The following is a 13,514-nucleotide window of genomic DNA, read 5'->3' as shown; positions in this document are numbered from 1 at the left end:
AGATCCAATGCAGCCAAAATAAAATAAAATAAAATTTAAAAAAAAAGAAAAAAAGAAAATTTCTGCCTTGGTAAAAAATGCTAAATTGTCTCTGTTTGGGGATTGCTTGATAGTGATCTCATTGACCCATCATAAATCCCTAAGGCTCCAATGTAGACTTTTCTCCCTTCACAAGTCCTCAAGCAAATGGTGAACATTAGGGGGAGGAATGTGTTTCTGAGGAGATCACATTTTCATCTGACCAATTTAAGCATCCTTTTTTAGGTGGCTACATTGATGGTACACTGCCCTAAAATAGGGACTTCCTAGGAATAGTGATCATTTTTTTGCCCATTTCCTGAAGCCAAACATCAATCCTGCTTTTCAGAAGCAGTATAATGCATAAGTTGTAGTTCCAACAGCAGCAAAACTGCAGAATATAGGGGAAGAGGGGTGTGTGTCAATATCTCATTTGTCAGTTTGGTCACTCACCTCGATGAACCTTTGCTTACCCATCTACGAATCTGGAAATTGAATTAGACAAGTGATAAGGAATCATTTTTTTAAGCTCTTTATTGGAATATAATTGCTTTACACTCTTGTACCAGCTTTTGAGGTACACCAAAGTGAATCAGCTGTATTTATACATATATCCCCATATCCCCTCCCTCCCATCCTTCCTGTCCTGGCCCTCTGAGGCATCACCCATCATCAAGTTAATCTCCCTTTGTTAGACAGCAAATTCCCACTAGCTATCAATTCTACAGTTGGTAGTGTAAATATGTCTATGCTACTCTCTCACTTCGTCCCAGCTTCCCCTTCACTCCCCGCCCTCCAACCGCATGGCCGCCAGTCCATTCTCCGCATTTGCATCCTTATTCTTGCCCTGTCACTGGGTTCATCAGTACCATTTCTTCAGATTCCATATATATGAGTTAGCATACAGTATTTGTTTTTCTCTTTCTGGCTTACTTTGCTCTGTATGACAGTCTCTAGGTCTATCCACCTCATTACACATAGCTCCATTTCATTCCTTTTTATGGCTCAGTAATATTCCATTGTATATATATGCCACATCTTCTTTATCCATTCATTTGTTGATGGGCATTTTGGTTGCTTCCATGTCCTGGCTATTGTAAATAGTGCTGCAATGGACATTATGGTACGTGTTTCTTTGGGGATTATGGTTTTCTTTGGGTATATGCCCAGGAGTGGGATTACTGGGTCATATGGTAGTTCTATTTTTAGTTTTTTAAGGAACCTCCAAACGGTTTTCCATAGTGGCTGTACCAACTTACATTCCCACCAACAGTGCAGGAGAGTTCCCTTTTCTCCACACCCTCTCCAACATTTATTGTCTCTAGATTTTGTGATGATGGCCATTCTGACCAGTGTGAGTTGATACCTCATTGTGGCTTTGACTTGCATTTCTCTAATGATTAGTGATGTTGAGCATCTTTTCATGTGTTTGTTGGCCATCTGTTTGTCTTCTTTGGAGAAATGTCTATTTAGGTCTTCCACCCACTTGCAGATTGGGTTATTTGCTTTTTTGGTATTAAGCTGCATGAGCTGCTTGTGTATTTTGGAGATTAATCCTCTGTCCATTGCTTCGTTGGCAACTATTTTTTCCCATTCTGAGGGTTGCCTTCTAGTCTTGTTTATGGTTTCTTTCACTGTGTAAAAGCTTTTAAGTTCCATTAGGTCCCATTTGATTAGTCTTGATTTTATTTCCATTATTCCAGGAGGTGGGTCAAAAAGGATCTTGCTTTGATGTATGTCATAGAGTGTTCTGCCTATGTTTTCCTCAAGAAGTTTAATACTGTCTGGCCTTACGTTTAGATCTTTAATCCATTTGGAGTTTATTTTTGTGTATGGTGTTAGGAAGTGTCCTAATTTCATTCTTTTACATGTAGCTGTCCAATTTTCCCAGCATCACTTATTGAAGTGTCTTTTTTCGATTGTATATTCTTGCCTCCTTTGTCAAAGATAAGATACCCATATGTGCTTGGGTTTACCTCTGAGTTTTCTATTCTGTTCCATTGATCTGTATTTCTGTTTTTGTGCCAGTACCATACTGTCTTGATCACTGTGGCCTTGTAGTATAGTTTGAAGTCAGGAAGCCTGATTCCACGAACTCCGTTTTTCCTTCTCAAGACTGCTTTGGCCATTTGGGGTCTTTTGCATTTCCATACAAATCGTAAGATTTCTTGCTCTAGTTCTGTGAAAAATGCCATTGGTAATTTGATCAGGATTGCATTGAATCTGTAACTTGCTTTGGGCAGTATAGTCATTTTCACAATGTTGATTCTTCCAATCCAAGAGCATGATATGTCCCTCCATCTGTTTGTGTCTTCTTTGATTTCTTTCATCAGTGTCTTATAGTTTCCTGCATACAGGTCTTTTGCCTCCTTAGGCAGGTTTATTCCTAGGTTGCAATGGTAAATGGGAGTTTCCTTAACTTCTCTTTCTGCTTTTTCATTTTTAGCATATAGGAATGCAAGAGATTTCTGGGCATTAATTTTGTATCCTGCTACTTTGCTAAGCTCGTCAATTAGTGTTAGCAGTTTTCTGGTAGAATCTTTAGGGTGTTCTATGTATAATTTCATGTTATATGCAAAGAGTGACAGTTTTACCTCTTTTCCAATTTGGATTCCTTTTATTTCATTTTCTTCTCTTATTGCTGTGGCTAACACTTCCAAAACTGTGTTGAATAATAATGGTGAGGGTGGACACTCTTGTCTTGTTCCTGTTCTTAGAGGAAATTCTTTCAGTGTTTTACCATTTAGAATGATGTAGGCTTTTGGTTTGTCATATATGGCTTTTATTAAGTTGAGGTAATTTCCTTCTAGGCCTATTTCCTGGAGAGCTTTTATCATAAATGGATGTTGAATTTTGTCAAAGGATTTTTCTGAATCTATTGAGATGATCATGTGGTTTTTATCCTTCAATTTGTTGATATGATGTATCACATTGATTGATTTGCGTATATTGAAGAATCCTTGCATCCCAGGGATAAACCCCACTTGATCATGGTGTTTGATCTTTTTAATGTGCTGTTGGATTCTGTTAGCTAGTATTTTGTTGAGGATTTTTGCATCTATATTCATCAGGGATATTGGCCTGTAATTTTCTTTCCTTGTGACATCTTTGCCTGGTTTTGGTATCAGGGTGATGGTGGCTTCATAGAATGAGTTTGGGAGTGTTCCGCCTTCTGCTATATTTTGGAAGAGCTTGAGAAGGATAGGTGTTAGCTCTTCTCTAAATGTTTGATAGAATTCGCCTGTGAAGGCATCTGGCCCTGGGCTTTTGTTTGTTGGGATATTTTAAACCACAGTCTCAATTTCCATACTTGTGATTGGTCTGTTCATATTTTCTCTTTCTTCCTGGTTCAGTCTTGGAAGATTGTACTTTTCTAAGAATGTATCCATTTCTTCCAGGTTATCCAATATATTGGCATATAGTTGCTTGTAGTAGTCTCTCATGATCTTTTGTATTTCTGCGGTGTTAGTTGTTACTTCTCCTTTATCATTTCTAATTCTGTTTATTTGCATCTTCTCCCTTTTTTTCCTGATGTGTCTGGCTAATGGTTTATCAATTTGGTTTATCTTCTCAAAGAACCAGGTTCTAGTTTCATTGATCTTTGCTATTGTTTCCTTCATTTCTTTTGCATTTATTTCTGCTCTGATCTTTATGATTTCTTTCCTTCTGCTCACTTTGGGGTTTTTTTCTTCTTTTTTTTCTCTAAATGTTTTAGGTGTAAGGTTAGGTTGTTTATTAGAGATTTTTCTTGTTTCTTGAGGTAGGACTGTATTGCCCTAACTTCCCTCTTAAAACAGCTTTTGCTGTATCCCATTGGTTTTGGGTTGTTGTATTTTCATTGTCATTTGTTTCTAGATATTTTTTGATTTCCTCTTTGATTTTTTTAGTGATTTCTTGGTTGTTTAATAGCAAATTGTTTAGCCTCCATGCATTTGCATTTTTTTACATTTTTTTTTTCAGGTAATTGCTATGTAGTCTCATGGCATTGTGGTCAGAGAAGATGCTTGATATGATTTCAGTTTTCTCAAATTTACCAAGGCTTGATTTGTGACCCAAGATGTGATCTATCCTGGATAATATCCCATGTGCAGTTGAGAAGAAAGTGTATTCTGTTGTTTTTGGATGGAATGTCCTATAAATATCCATTAAGTCGAGATGCTCTAGTGTGTCATTTATAGCTTGTGTGTCCATATTTCTTTTCTGTTTGGATGATCTGTCCATTGATGTAAGTGGGGTGTTCAAGTCTACTACTATTATTGTGTTACTGTTGATGTCCCTTTTATAGCTGTTAGCATTTGCCTTATGTATTGAGGTGCTCCTATGTTGGGGGCATAGATATTTACCATTGTGATATGTTCTTCTTGAATGGATCCCTTGATCATTAGGTAGTGTCCTTCCTTGTCTCTTGTAATAGTCTTTACTTTCAAGTCTAATTTGTCTGATATGAGTGTTGCTACTCCAGCTTTCTTTTGACTTCCATTTGCATGGAATATCTTTTTCCATCCCTTGACTTTCAGTCTATATGTATCCTTTGGTCTGAAGTGGGTTTCTTGTAGGCAGCATATAGAAGGGTCTTGTTTTTGGATCCATTCAGCCAGTCTGTGTCTTTTGGTTGCAGCATTTAATCCATTTACATTTAAGGTGATTATTGACATGTGTGTTCCAATTACCATTTTCTGAATTGTTTTGGGTTTGTATTGGTAGGTGTTTTCCTTTTCTTGTGTGTCCTACTTAGAGACGTTCCTGTAGCACTTGTTGTAAGGCTGGTTTGGTGGTGCTGAATTCTCTTAACTTTTGCTGGTCTGGAAAGCTTTTGATTTCTCCATCGAATCTGAATGAGATTCTTGCTGGGTAGAGTATTCTTGGCTGTAGGTTTCTCTCTTTCAGGACTTTCAGTATATCCTGCCATTCCCTTCTGGCCTGCAGAGTTTCTGTAGAAAGGTCAGCTGTTATCCTTATGGGTTTTCCCTTATATGTTATTTGTTGCTTTTCTCTTGCTGCTTTTAATATTTTTTCTTTGTCTTTAATTGTCATTAGTTTGATTCATATGTGTCTTGGTGTATTTCTCCTTGGATTTATTCTGTATGGGACTCTCTGTGCTTCTTGGACTTGGTTAATTCTTTCCTTTCCCATGTTGGGGAAGTTTTCCACTAGAACCTCTTCAAATATGTTCTCAGACCCTTTCTTTTTTTCTTCTTCTTCTGGCATGCCTATGATTCGAATGTTGGTATGCTTAATGTTATCACTGAGGTCTCTGAGACTGTCTTCTATTCTTTTTATTCTTTTTTCTTTTCCTGCTCTGTGGCAGTTATTTCCCCCATTCGATCTTCCAACTCACTTATTCGTTCCTCTGCCACAGTCATTCTGCTGGTTATAGCATCTAGAGTATTTTTAAATTCAGTTATTTTGTTATCCATTGCTGTTTGTTTTTCTGAGTTCTTATGAACTGTTTCTTGTACTTCCTCTATTTTGTTATCAAGATTTTGTATCATTTTTACTATCATTACTCTGAATTCTTTTTCAGGCATTTTTCCTATTTCCTCTTCATTTATTTGGTCTTGTGTGTTTTTTTCCTGCTCCTTTGCCTGCATGGTGCTTCTTTGTTTCCTCATGGTTGTCCAAATTTCTGGGGTTGCTTGTCCCAGTGATAGAGGGGTTTATAGAAGACTGTCCAAGCCCCAGACTAATGTCTGAGTGTTGGGTTATACAAATACTAAGTCTAGGAAACACATACATGTATAAGATGCACAATTACTGAATCCATTAGGACATATGGCTCTGGAAAGTCCTGACAGAAGAACCCCAGTATGCTATCAGATATTCAAAGAGAAACCCAACAGAAATTGACAACTGAAACAGAACAAAACAGAAACAAAAGCAAAAGCAAACAAACAAACAAATAACACCTTACACATACAAACACTAATCCAGGGAGATTTTGTAAGCTAGGATCACTTATAGAAAAGAGCTAGGGTACCACCAGACAGAATGGAGATTCTCAGAATGAAATTAGACAATTGTACTAAGAACTAAGATAAAGACAAAAACCTAATATTAAATACCATGGTGGTTCATCATCTGTAGAATAGAGCAAGGAGTCTGAGCAGATCGATAGTGTTGCTTATAAGTATGTTAAGATAAAATAAACTAAAAATGGTTGGAAGAAAGGGGAACAGAAGAATGTAGTGTGATTGGAAATATGGAAATAAAAAGAAAGGAATAGAAATGTATAAAAGATAGAAATGAAAGGAAGGTATGAGAGATATATAGTCCATACTACCAAAAACTTAGCTAGAAATAGAAGTATATAAAAAGGCAAAAAAATAAAAATAGAATAAAAAATAGAATTAAAAAAATATATTATAAAACTTGTAGATCCCTTAGGACTAAGATTGTAATTAATAAAGGAAAAAAAAAAAAAAAAAAAAAACCAGAACTGATCCCAGAATGGACCAGTTCAATAGAATTGATACTAGTATTTCTGTTTCCTTAGAGTCTCAGCTGTAAGTGTCCTTCTACTCGCTTTGAGTTTTTTGTATTATTCTGTGACCAGCAGAGCTTCCTTTATTGTTCGTCTGTAAGCGTTGGTGTGTGGGGAGGGAGAGGGTACAATGGTGGCTCCTTCCCCTGGGAGTGAGTAAGCAGTGGTGAACTGTTGTTTCAGTCGGGCTTGGAGGTGTCTGTTGCAGAGGGACGCCAGTGCTCCCGTGACTCCGGTGGGTGTAAACAGAAAGTCTCAGAGTTGCTCCTCTCTCAAGGTTTTTTTTTTTCTTTTTTGTTGGTAGTCTCCCTGCTGCCAGTGTTCCAAGGGGTTTTAATCTAGCCCCGCCCAAGTGCCTGAGGGTACTTGTTATCCCTGAGCGCCTTAGGTGGCCCACAGGGCATTTCTGCACTGCTTGCTGCAGGCGCCGAAAGAGAGAGAGAGGCTATGCCCGCGGCTCCTCCCCACCGCCCCTGAGCCTGCAGCATCTAGCCACCATCATGGCCGGGCAGCTCTCAGGGGCAGGCCCTCCTCGCTGCAGACCTCTTCCCTCCTGTCCTCTTGGTCCGTCACCTTACTGGCAACAATTTTTCTCACCCTGAACCAGCTCTCCGGTTCCCATGCTCCCACTCCTGGACCCTCTGTTCAGCTGTGAATCGAAGTCTCGGTCTGGCAACACTGAGCTGCAGTGCAGACCCTCTGTGTGTTTCTCACTCCCTCCCATCTGCCACAGCTCGACCGCTTCACCCTCTTTGAGCCTTCATGGATGCCTCCCTACCAGTTATGTCGGGCTCCTTGCGGTCCTTTCTGGTGTCCAAGGCCGTCTGCTGGTGTTCAGTTGGTTGTCTGTGGGAATTATTGCTTCTTTTGGTGCGTTCCCAATGCATCTGTGGAGAGGGATGCATTCCACGTCCCTCTACTTCGCTGCCATCTTTTCTCCCTGTCAATATGACTTTTAAAATCTCAAAGGATGGGTAAGCAGGTGGAAAAATGTTGCTTCTATTGTTTCAGCTCCTACTACTCTTGACCTCATATATGCTGTTAGAGCAACAATGCCCCCTTTGCATTTACATAACATATGAGTTAATTTCTGCCTCAGGATTTTTGCATTCCCTTCTGTCTGGAACTCTTTGAACCAGTACCTCTGAATAGCTCATTTTTTCATGCCTCTCTTTATACAGCATATAATCACTATCTTAGAGAGGAATCCTGACCTCCTTATAGACTTATCTCCCATTTATCCCTGTTTATAACATTACCATGTTTTATTTTCTGAGTACCCATCACTATCTAAAATAATTTTAAGCACATTCATTATTTGTTTCTTTTCGAGAATGTAAATTTTTAAAGGTCAGCGATTTGTTTGCCTTATTCACATTCCCAGCATATAGCCAGTGCTCATTAAGTATTGGTTGAATATGTTTTTTTCTCATCCCTGAGATGATATCTTAGGCCAAGTCTCAAAACATGGTAAGCCATTAGTTGCTCCTTACTGAAGTATATGTTATAAAGTATAAATGAGATATTATAACAGTCTCTACTTTGAAGACAAGTCCTTGCTATGTCATTCTGGTTGTAGATCAGCTCCAGGATCTTGACAGAAAAACTATATTTAACATCATAAATTAAAAATGTCCAAACTGCACTGTTTTGCCAGGTACACAGACCTGCCTCAGTAGCCATTAACAGTGAATCTCTAAACTCATTCTTAGAGTTCCTATAGTTGTGAAAAACAAATTAATATCACATACTGGAACAGCAAATTAAGCTTGCTTTTTGTCAGATGAATAAAATCTCAAACAAATCATGCTTCTGTGAAAAAAAATAGCCAGTTTGCAATGTATCAGCCAGGATTAGCAACACTTAAAAGGGTACCTAGGGACCCTGACTTTTTCACTTCACACTGTTTGCTAGACATTTAGACAATTCACTTCATATTTGAATCTCAGAAATAGTTCTATTTCAGTAGAGGCATAGATAGACAATCTTTGGACTTCTTAGAAAATCAATCAGAACATTACCCAAGCCTATGCTTAAAAAAAAAGATAAGCAAAAAGAGATAAAGATCCTGATTATTGATATGATTTAATGGAGTTGTGTATATGATTACCTTTTTCAGTTGAAATAGTTACTTGATTTTGTACCCTATTTTGTATTTATAATTTTGTCTTTATTTGCTCCTTAAAGAAAGCCTCTAAAAACATTATGTCATTTAGGCCCCAGAAAAAACAGATCTGCCCTGATCATGGGTGTTAAGTTAGGACAGAGATAGAAGAAGACTTGGGAAACCAGTTAAGCACTATTTTTTTCACTCTTCTTTCTTCCTACTGACACTTCAGGCTGCAACACGGCATTACTTTCTGATTTACTGAATCTAGGTTAGTTTCCCTTTCTGTGATCTCCCTAGTAATAATTTATTCCCCTATCGCTGAATTTTCACAGTTTATCTTATATTAATCCTCAGCTGTTGAGCTAATGCACCTCAAAGACAGGAGGTGCCTGACTTGTTACCACTTTACCTTCAATGCCAAGTTCAGCAATGGACAGGAGGTAGGTACACAAAGACTCGAATATATACTGAATGAACAAATGCCTTTCTCTCTCCTTAGATGCATTCATTCAGTTCTTGAAAGTTCCATGAAGCTTGTTGAAAAACAGAATTATATTTAACCTAACATTTTTCATAGCAGTATACCCTTATCAAAGAACTCAGTCTAAAACTCTGAATTTGAAGACAAGTGCAAACAGGAAACTCACACACTGTTCATGTGAACAGTCAAAGCAACAGAAAAAGAAAACTTCAAAATACAGCAACATGGATTTAGATGTCACTAAAAGCAATTTTCCCCCATCTCACTAACCAACACAAATCCCAAGACTTGCTAAACATTCATTTACCAAAAAATGAACACATTTTCTATAGAACAAAATACATTTCCTAAAGAACAAAATGTAATTTATAGAGACCTCTCATTTCATGATTAGTCCCTTGTGTCAGGAGTCCAAAGTAGATCAAATGGCCACAAAAACCCTGTGTCATGAATTCAAATAGATCAAAGGGTCAACTAGAAGATGAAGATTGAACAATCTTAACTTTTTGTCTGCTCTTAAAGGAGGAGCATAAATCTTTCATGGCAGCTTGTGAGACAATTTGATATGTTTCTGTAGTTGCTTCATGCCTCTCTGGGTTCTTCTGAATCAATACTTGTCCAATCCTTGTCTTTGGTTTCATAGAATCATAGAAACATACAAGGCAGGGTTAGATGGAACCCTAGAGATAATCTAACTTAACCTTCCACACTAGAAAGTCCCTCTGTAACATCTGTGAAAACTAGTGTGGGAACCTCACCAGGCAAACTTCCAGAGCTGGGGCAGTTCCAATTATTGGAAAGGGCATTTATTTTGCTTTGTTCTATTTTGTTTTCTTTCAAGTTTCATCAATATCTGCCTTCCTATAATTTACTTCTACTAGATATTGTTTTGCCTTCAAACAAGATAAGATGAATATTCCCCTTTGCTGCCTGATAGGGCATCAGTAGTACAAGATGACTAACAGGTCTTTCTTTGGACTACATTCATCCAATCTGGCACCAGTTTCACCTTGTATACAGACTCTGATTATCTTAAACAAGTTTGGCTTAATACACCTTAGACAAGATTGTTGGACATTGTTATTTATACATAGGATGAGCAAAATAGGCCAGATGATTAACAAATTTTAAGGGAATTATGTTACCAAAATAATAGTCTATGACTATTAATCCTAAAAAAAACACTGTCTGTTTTCTTAATCTTGCACCAAAAGATAGTGCCACTCAAGAAGGGCATATTTTCTAATTCCTCCCTAAAATATGGACAACGAAGGCCTTTAATGGATATTGAAGAGCTTTTGAACGATAGAGCCAGAGCAAGGAACTTTCACTATTCCTGCCCAGCAGATTTGATCATTGTGGTTCACCCTTGACTACCCTTGAGTTTTATGTTCTCTCCTTTTCTGAAAAGGGTGTTTAAATTTTCTTTCTTACATTTTATATATTAGATGTGTTAGCACTGACATATTTAGTCTATTGGTCTTCAAATCACATAAAATTATATCAGAATCCGCAGGAAAGGACTGCCTACCATTCAGATCTCCTTGACTATGTGTGGATACAGTAACTAGACACCGTTTTGGGGTTTAGGGAGGCGAAGTATGCATAGATATTGGGGAAGAAAATGTATAGATCATGGCACAATTTGCTAGTGGCTCACCCCAGGATCTACTTCCCCTATTCCTTTATAACAAAAACACCAATTTTTAGCAGTGTTTTTGCTGTCCAGTTAAACACACACACACACACACACTTTTTCAGCCTTTGCACAATGAAATGTGTCCATGTGACTGAGTCCTGGCCAATGATTTGTAAGAGGGATTGTCATATGAGATTTCAAGGACATTTCTTTAAAGGGAGCAATGATAGAACTATTTATGCTTCTTCTTTAATTGGCTTTCTGAAACACACCTTTGATATCTGGAGTTTCACCTGTTATCTTGTCCACGAGGACAAGGCACACAGCCCAGGAATGGCAGAACAGAGAGTTGGGAGAAGACTATGTTTCTGATGGTTTCATGGAGCTGCCATAGCAACCTTAATGTATCAATGCCCACTTTTCTTTATGTGAAAGGATAAAATCATGAGATGTAAGCTTCTCTCTTGGGGGAGAGGTGTGTTCTGCTAATACCAGATGATCGCAACTTCTCACATAGTACTTCTCAATAGTTCTAAATAACCTTCCATGATATTTCTGAATGATTATTTCCTTTTCAACTTTTGAAGCCAACGTTGGTTTTAAAAGGTTTCAAATTTATGTATTCTATCTCACTTTACCTAAATAAGTACATTATAAACACAGTTACACTAATATTATTTACATATCATGTTTCATTATTTTTCATAAATTGTTTATTAACACTGAACATGCTTATAGCCTATGTACTAAGTGGTGAATGGATATGGGTCTAGAATATATAATGTCAATTAAATTTAAATTATAAGAAATAAGGAAAACTCTGAAGGAAAATTCTCTCACCTCAAAAGGTATATGAAATCGCAAATTTATAACTGAATTTTGGATTAGCTAGAGTTTTAGATTACTTGATTATCTGGTACCTTGCATTTACAGCTTAACAACTACACAATTGTCATATATCAGAAGTTTGGTTTTCTATAAGGAATCTAAAGGGTTTATATTGCATAGTTCAATTTCTTGAAACCTGTGATAAAAGAAAATAAGAAGCAAATATTTATGATTCCTGTCTTCTTTTCCCTTATAAAATATTTGAAGATCAATACTCAAGAGATATGATTTCATGTCACTAAAACAGTTTTACATTAATATGTTTTCCTTTGAAGATTATAAAGTCTAACCTTAAAGGCAATGTTAAATATGGGAGAAGGCATCAGATAGCAAAGCTCAGGCCACAAGCTTATTTCTAATTTTACTCCATTCTATGTTCTTGGGTAACTCCTTTCCCATTGCTGGACCGCAATTTTCAAAACTACAAAATGAAGGAATTTAAATGTAATTGTTTTTGTTAAGTCTCAAGTCTAAAACAGTGTTTTGAAATAAAAATATGATATAAGCCACATGTGGAATCCTAAACTTTCTTATAGCTGCAAGTTAAAAAAAAAATAGCTGTAATCAATTTTAATCATATATTTTATTTAACCTAATGTATCCAGGATAGTATCATTTTAGCATGCAATCAATGCAAAGTAACTAATGAGATTATTCAATTCTACTGTCTTCAAAATATGATGTGCAGTTTACACATACAGCACACCTCAATTTGAACAAGCCCCATTTCAAGTGTTCAATAGCCAGATAAGCCTTGTGGCCATGGTATTGGACTGCCCATGGTCTAATACAATCCAGACATTGATACATGGATCTATAAAAAAAAAAAAACCTACATTTTTGCATTAAGAATACTTTCCCACCATGTAACATTTTTTGCATTGAGTGGGAAGGAGTAGGAGAGGAAGCAGTGGCTGAAAATCTCAAGTGATGCTTCCCTGAACTCTCAGAGCAGCCTAACAGAGGAGATAATAAAAACATTTAATAGCCAGCAGAGCATGGGTACTGACAAATCACAATAGACACTGGTCCCATCAGGAGGGCCATCATTCAAAGCAACCAATCAGGAGTACGTAAATACAGGGTGCATATGAGCCATGCCTGTGCATCTTTCCAAAAATCCCTGTCACAACTATTATTGATTAGTCTTTTGATAACTATCTGCCCCAATATACAACATTCTTCTTGTGAAAGAGTCCTATATGTTTTCATTTGTTGTAATCCAATCACTGATAAAGTAAGAGGTACCTAATATACAGTGCTGCTCATTCTATATGAGGAAATCTTTGGCCTGGCAATGTGGTACTAAGGCAGGCTTTGAAATCTCATTTGCAAAGAATTTTACATAATTTTGAGGATAATGTATTATCCAGTTCAAAGAATGGGAAGAGAGTTAATGACAATGGGGATTGGGACTAAAAACACCTCATTATGGCACCACTGGACACAGGGTAAGGTATTCAGTAAATATCTACTAAAGAGATGAATGAACAAATGTCTTCCATAGAAACATTACCCTGTAAAATTTGTCAAGCATGATTCTTACTAGGTGCCTCTCATCAATAGCACAGGCATTAAGAAATACTTTCCCATTATGTAATATTTTTTACCTAATGGCATCTTGGTTTATATATACTTATTCATAACTAACTACCATCAGTCATTAACCTATCAGCTGATAACTGACTAATTAATAAGTATTTATTTGAAATATTCTAAGCTGGATAGAGAACTAGCTGAGTTGCTGGCTATTTCTTGACATCAGAGGTAAAAAATACAATAGAAGAGAGAGAAGCTGATGAAATTGTATGAAACTTTTGGGAAATGGATGGATCCAAGTGCGAGAAAGAAACAGTGGCCAAGAATAGAATAATACTAGGTGACATTTATAAGGATA

The sequence above is a fragment of the Hippopotamus amphibius genome, chromosome 9, assembly GCF_030028045.1.
Source record: "Hippopotamus amphibius kiboko isolate mHipAmp2 chromosome 9, mHipAmp2.hap2, whole genome shotgun sequence".
Taxonomy (NCBI): domain Eukaryota; kingdom Metazoa; phylum Chordata; class Mammalia; order Artiodactyla; family Hippopotamidae; genus Hippopotamus; species Hippopotamus amphibius.
The sequence above is the reverse complement of the archived record's forward strand: the minus strand, read 5'-3'. Positions refer to the sequence as shown.